General features: G+C 49.6%; 2 protein-coding genes across 2 annotated transcripts in view; one reads left to right on the top strand and one right to left on the bottom strand.

Moving 5' to 3' along the window:
• Positions 1 to 7090, bottom strand: part of CUNH7orf50 (chromosome unknown C7orf50 homolog) — a 133181-nt gene that overhangs the window by 31538 nt on the left and 94553 nt on the right. The window lies entirely within an intron of this gene.
• The window catches only part of GPR146 (G protein-coupled receptor 146), a 14387-nt gene continuing 14263 nt past the window's right edge, over positions 6967 to 7090 (top strand). Inside the window, exon 1 of the mRNA XM_023516538.1 lies at positions 6967 to 7015. The gene's annotated coding sequence lies outside the window, so the exon portion shown is untranslated. The remainder of the gene's footprint in view (positions 7016 to 7090) is intronic.

The following is a 7090-nucleotide window of genomic DNA, read 5'->3' as shown; positions in this document are numbered from 1 at the left end:
AAAAGAAAAGAAAAGAGAAAAAGAAATGAAAACTTAGTGTCCACACACACACACAAAACAGTGCACAAAGGATGTCCATAACAACTTTTAAGTCTGTAATACCCTGGCAGGGCACAATGGCTCATGCCTGTAATCCTAGCAGTCCAGGAAGCTGAGTCAGGTGGATTGCTTGAGCTCAGTTTGACCAGCCTGAGCAAGAGGGAGACTCCAGCTTTACTGAAATTAAAAAACTAGTTAGGCATTATGGCAGGGGCTTGGTGTCCCAGCCACTTGGAGGCTGAGGCAAGAGGACTGTCTGGGCCCAAGAGTTTGAGGTCACTGTGAGGTATGATGGTACAGCACTCTAATTCTACCCAGGGTGACAGCAATGAGATTCTGTCTCAAAAAAAAAAAAAAAAAAAATCTGTGATACCCCCAAACTGAACACAACAAAAATGACCTAGTATTGATAAATGGTTAAACACACACCAGCACCTGGGAATCCTCCTCAGCAATAATAAGGAACTATTGATCCACCAACAATGTAGGTTGACCTCAGGTCATTATGATGGATAACAAAAACCAATCCCCAAGGCCACATACTGTACAGAGATAGAGGTGGATGAGTGGCTACCAGGAAGGGAGTGACTAGAAAGGCCACCAAGGAGCTCTGTGGGGGGCCAGGCACCTGCTCAGGCCAGCAGCAGGCACCAGTGGGCTCCTAGCTCTGATACTACATGACAGTCATATAGATGGAACCCCTGGGGAGGTGGGTAAGAGCAAAGGACCTCTGTGCAAGTGGTGTAACTTTGTGGGAAACTGTTAACTATTGCAAAATACAAAAATGTTTTTAAAAGGAAACTAAAGAAAGAATAAAGAAAAAGCAAAAGAACAGAATCCTAACCTAAGAAGCAATTTTGGTGCCTCAAATTTGTTTGGCTCTCCCAGAAGGCCTGTGCCCACGCTGGCAGAAACATGGGGAAGCTCCACTTCAAGACACCAGGAATAAGTCCACTGGTAGGAATGTGCCTGACTTGAGTCCTTGATTGGCTCCAGCCCTATTTTAATGCCTGGCATGTAATCTCTGGATCTGAGTGACCACACACACACACACACACACACACACATACTTTTACTTGGTAGGTGAACCTCAGCCTTTCCTGCCTTCATTTCATCAGGTTACACTGGGTTAAAAAAACAAAAATCCTGCTCAATCTCCTCTGAGAACTTCTTTAGGACGCCATCTGAGGCCTTGTCTGGAGGAGGCACGCTGCAGACTGTTCTCCCAGCTGCTAAGGGGGTGGGGCATATACTTGGCTGGATCTGGTGACTTGGGTCCTTCCTTGCTGTGGAAATGGCTGCCCTTCCAGCTTCAGATGTCCTGGGCTTCTTGGGTAAGAGCGGGGAGCCTGCATCTCAGTGAGCTTGTAGGACAGTAGCTATACTTCTAGGTACCCTGCTGGCATTGTTTGAGATAAACAATAGGGTACACAAAGCTCCCCTTGTGAGAACTCCACTCTTATTCAAGGAACGAAGTTCTTTCCTGTGTACTGTTTGTAATTCTGATTAAAGATTTGGAAAGAGAAAAGATAAACTCCTAGAATAAAGATTCTAGGCCACCTCCTCCTCCTCCTAACTGCCTCCGGATTAAATCACACAGTGAGGTCTTAAACAGTGACAGAGGCACTAACTGTGGTAGGTGACTAATAGGCTTCAACACTGGAGAAGACACCAAGTGCCAAGACCACCTACAAACAGGTGACTGACAATCCACCAATTAGGCGGCTGGGCACAGAGTTGAAGAATGGGTCAGAAATGAGAAACCTCCTGCTGGTGTCAGAAGGTGGTAAAGGTTCCCCATGCAGGTTTCCATAGGAGCTGGGCTGCAAGAGGCTCCAAACAGCGTCTCAGAGAGAGATGGTTGAGCAGTGAATGTCCACCCAAGGCCACAGCTGGGAGGCAGCACCAGGACCAGGCTCAGCCTGACTTCACTTGCACCATGAACATGAGCAAGTTTTGCTTCCCTCCTTTTCCTCTACTTTTGTTACTGTGGAAAATTTCAAACATACAAGAGTAATGAATCTTCACAATCAACATTTTTTTCCACCTTCCTCATCTCACATGATTTTGAAGTGAACTCCCATATATCATGTTATCTCTTCCACAAATATTCCCACATGTAGCTCTAACATATAATATGTAATAATAAAAATATATATGACCACACAGAATGCCATTTTCTAAGGAACTGAGTATTTTTTGTTATCTTATCTAGAAATTGGATCATGAGTCTTTGAAAATGTGGCAGAAAAGCTTGCTCAAATCAGTCCAGTGAAATGCCAAGCTGCCCTTTAACCTTTGGAGACATTCTAACTTGAAAGACTACTTTAGAAGGAGCCTTTTGGGGCTGCACTATTGAGCCATAACTCCAAAGGTCAAAGAACAACTTGCTATTTCACTGGACTACTATGATCAATCTTTTTGTCCTATTGTCAGATGAAGATGCACAACTCAGTTCCTAGGAGACACACCTGCCGAAAACCTTCCCTACTGCCACTTGACTACTCAGCCCTCACAGCCGTCCATATGGGAGAGATACACAGGTGGCCACAGGGCAGCTGCCCCTTCTGTATTGGGAGGCTCACTTGTGGCCCTGCATGGTGCTATCACTTTCACTATAAGGTACAGAGACTCACCAGACCCTTTGCCCTCCTGTAGTCCAGTTCCCACCACCCACTCACCACATGGCCTTGGGTGGGCCAGCTTACCTCTTGGATCTCAGGTCCCCATCTGCACAATGGAGAGCATAGGATGTCCTGATTCAAGGCAGCCCTTCTCTGCTGTGGTCAGGGAGTCTGTTCATCTGCAGACTGACCTCTCTGAATGATACTGTGGTCACTGGGAATTCAATTTCAGAGCAAGGAACCACATGGAGCCCACACCCGTGAGAGGAAGTATGATGAAGACTGCCCAGAGAAGGTGGCATAAAGCTAGACACAGGGAGATCCCCCACCTGGCTCTGCAGCAGTGATCATGTCCTCTTGGGAGTCAGGTACTGCCAACAAGAGAAGGGCTATCTCACGGCACCCACATTGGCCTACGAGGCCCTGGGTGGGACCCACAGTATCTCATAAATGCCATGCCTGCCCTGCTCCTTTTATCTCTTGCTGGTGTTCTCCTGTTGCTTGGTGTAGGAGTAGAGGCTCTGGGGACCATGGGCCAGTTTGTCAAACCTGGAAGCCATGTCCTGGAGGGCAAGAGCTGGCCCTCTTCACAGAGCACACTGACCACAGGCAGCCTCGCCCACTGCAGTGGCTTTTACTCCCTCTGCTCCAGCCCAGTCACCCAGCAAAGATGGCCAGCCTCCTTTTGGCCCTCTCCCTGCCCCTGCTGCCTCACCCTTCACTGCCTGCTGGGAAGAGGGGGGGGTTCCTTGGGTTTCTGGCCTGCTAGGAACAGCACTCTCCCTGCATGCAGCAAGAGGTATAGAGCAAAAGGCCCTGACAGGCACATGTGAAAACATCTGGGTTCTCTATTTTTAGCATCTGCCAGCCAAATAGCACTGTTCCTGCTCCCCCAGGCCCTAGCTGCCCTGGGTTGTCCCAGTAGTTTTCTGGGTGGGCCATGCTGGTGCCCCTTGGGCCAGAGAGGGGATGGGGTCAGGGCTCTGAGGGCTTTGGCTCAGAGTTGGGAACTTTCCTTGGGGAGTCTCAGCAGCCTCTGTTCAGGGCCCTCCCTGCCTACCTACCCCATGCTGACTTCTTCCATGCTGGGTCTGTCAGGCCAGAGCAGATACTCAAGACAGCCTCTGTATACTTCAGCTCACTCACAAAGGCAGGGTACAGATGAGAGCAGGGCCAAAAGGTGCATATGGTGACCACCTGGATTACCACAAAGCCACACTCCACCAGTCCAAGTGGCTGTTGCATGCCAGTCCTGGCACAGCAAGGGCAATGCTCACAGCCTACAGCTACCAGTGCCACTCATTCATCATCAGGGTTGGAATACCTGTCCTGGACACCAATGGGAACATCTGCTTTTGCAGAAGACACAAAATGCCATGGTACAAAGCCACATAGGATGGGGCCTGCACAGAAGGAATGGACAGTGCACAGGGGAGGCAGTGACACCTACAAAGCCCTACGGCAGAGACCACATGCTCCCAAGCGCATGGCAAAGGTCTTGGTCTTTTACCAAGCTCTCTACATTTCTTCATTAACATCTACTACCAATTTACTGGGTCCCTGAATGATGTTAACTTATTGTAGCACATCCACACAGGCCAGAGTAAGTGTCATAAACTACACTCACAAGAATTAGTAAGCTAATTAAAAAACCTTCCCTGCCCATGATCATGTCACAAGATCAGACTTAGCCTGGAAACACAAGGTTACTAAGAGCAGGCACATCTTCAAGAGGAAGATCAAGCTGTCCTGCATACCTCTCCACCCCCAAGGCAAGGATAGTAAACAGACCCAGGCCAGTGGACACTCTGCTGACCCTGACCAGCAGTGTTGAATGCCCTTGGTGGGGGATGTGGAGTACAGTGCTGAATGGGGGCAGTATTAAAGTAGCAAAGGCACAGCACCAGTCAGAGCACTACTGCCAGACAGGCACCCTCACAAGCAAGGCAGGGGAAGCCAAGTCCAGTGATTTTTGGACATGGACAATGGACTAGGATGCTGCTGGAAACCCAGGTGTCAGATTTGCCCACCTTCTGCATCCCTTTATGCGTGCCAAGTCACCCAAGTCTGGTACAGGAGCTCCCTAGACAGTGGGGAAGGGGCTAGCACAAGGGGCTGTTTACATTCCCAGTTGTAAAATGCTTATCATGACTCAACTGGAAAGCAGGCTCACTTTGATATCTCCCTCTCACACACTCAAACACAGTTTGCTTGGCCAAGGAACATCCTTCTCTGCAGACAAGGCAGGCTGTGGGGACCCCAGAACTATGTGGCTGGGATGAAGCTAACTTCCAGTTCTCTCCAGCCACAGAGTACCTGGTGAACAAGCCCCACTGAGCCTGGCATTCCAGATACCAGGCCCTGTAGCTGGACTCTAAGCAGGAATTCTATGGTTTCCAGCAGTTTACACAATGGAGATAATACAACTTACTCTCAGGTAGATTGCTAAGAGGACCTAGAGTCCCAAACCCTTATCCAAAAATCCAAAGAACACCTGGGTTCAAATTCTGGCTCTAATCCCACTGTGTAACCTTGGGCAAGCTGCATTTTCTCAGTAAAATTTAAAATGAAGGCCAGGTGAAGGTCATCCCACCACTTTGGGAGGCCAAGGAGGGAAGATCACTTAAGCTCAGGAGTTAAGGACCAGCCTGAGCAACACAGCAAGACCCCATCTATACAAAAAATCCAAAAATTGGCCAGACCTAGTGGTGCACTGCTGTGGTCCCAGTTATTCAGGAGACAGTGGCAGGAGGATTGTTTGAGCTCAGGTGTTAGAGGCTGTAGTGAGCTAGGATTATGCCTCAGTACTCATGCCCAGGCAACAAAGTGAGAAACTATAAAAGAAAAAAAAAAGTAATAGTTTTGTTCTACATGCTTGCTAGTTAAAAAAAATTTTTTTTCATAAATGAAGATGATAATAATACTGCATTTCATTGATGCTAAAGCATATTTTCTTTCTCACTTTAACATTTCTAAAATCAGGAAGCTTCTTACAATTGATAGTATATCAGAAACTGGCAGATTGTTTTCCTTTTAGTAACCCATGAAACAATGACTTACAGAGCATTAATGGAGTTTTAGGTTTGATGAGGACATGACTATCTACCTCAAAATGTTGTTTGAGGGTCTAGAACAGATCCCAGCACAGAATGAGCCCTGGGATATGTGTGTTGACTCATTGCCACTCGTTTTGGCAGGCACTATCAGTACTAGCACCTTCTAGCACATGTGGCCATGGCTGGATCCCCACTACCACCAAAAAGACCCTGTCCTGGCTGAAACTTGAGTTAGCATGCTCACAGCAGGAGACAAGTAATAGCCCAAGGGTCTGAGGGGGGGCCGGGCACACAGAGCACGGAGTTGACCCCAACTTCCCTCTTGGTCCTATCAGGTAAAGTGGGCAAGATGTCCTAAGCCCAGCGGGCAAACAGCACCAGGCAGCTGAGCGCCCAAGTGGCCACTATGCTACCACTGCCATTCCATTTAACCCTTGGTGACACAGCAAATCTACTGAAAATTTGCAACTTGTATGCTTTAATTTTCAGAAAGAAAATGTTCTCAGATTCTGCTGCTGGGGGAACTATTTCACCACTAGAAGTACAGCAGAGAAAATAACCTGTTCTTTCAACTTTTCCAACATTTAATTATAACAGCTACAAAATTAATTGGGCTGCAAGCAATGCACTGTTTCTTTAAGGATGGTTTTCTTGCAACCACTTCAGCTTACAAATAAATTTCTAAAGTTAGGAAGTAATGGGTGAATTTGGAAACAGATAGCAAACATCAGGAAAAAGGAGCAACACATTTAGAAGACCGGATTGCAGCTACTCCCCTGGAGGGCGCAGGGCCGCACAGCGCAGGCGGGGGACATTCCGTCTGCTCTGACTCAGCAAGCGGGCAGGAGGCCTGGCAGGAGGCCTTTGTCAAGGGAGCCAAGCTGGGCACCGAGGGAACGCGAAAGGACGCTGCAGGAGAGCCCAGGGTGTGTGCCCTCCCACCGGGAGTCTCGGAGCCCAGGCGCATCACATTGCTGGTCTAGAGTTACACAAGAGTCTCCTTTGGCCGCCGCCCCGACCGCGCTCGTCCGAGCGGCTCCTGAGCCCTGGCGCCAGGCTAGGGGCGGGGCTGAGCTCCACTACAGTTGCTGCTTGGCAGCGGGGGGCGGAGCCAGGGCGAGGGCGGGGCCAGGCTCAGCCACCCGTGCCGCTCTGCGGCCACGCGAGGCGGGGGCGGGGCCGGCGGTCACGTGTGTACACAGGGCCCGGGCAGCGTGCGCCGTGCCCGCCCCACCGCCTCCCGCAGCTAAAGCTGCCCGCCCGCCCGCAACCGTGTGGGCCGCTGCCCAGCGAGCGGTGAGTGGGGCCCCGGAGCCTGGGTCGGGTCGGTGGGGTAAACTGTATTCTCGCCTGCCGGTCTTGGCCGCTGCT

The sequence above is a fragment of the Otolemur garnettii genome, unplaced genomic scaffold (genome assembly GCF_000181295.1).
Source record: "Otolemur garnettii isolate 467f Iridium unplaced genomic scaffold, OtoGar3 scaffold00092, whole genome shotgun sequence".
NCBI lineage: Eukaryota > Metazoa > Chordata > Mammalia > Primates > Galagidae > Otolemur > Otolemur garnettii.
This window is presented reverse-complemented; position numbering and strand designations above follow the sequence as displayed.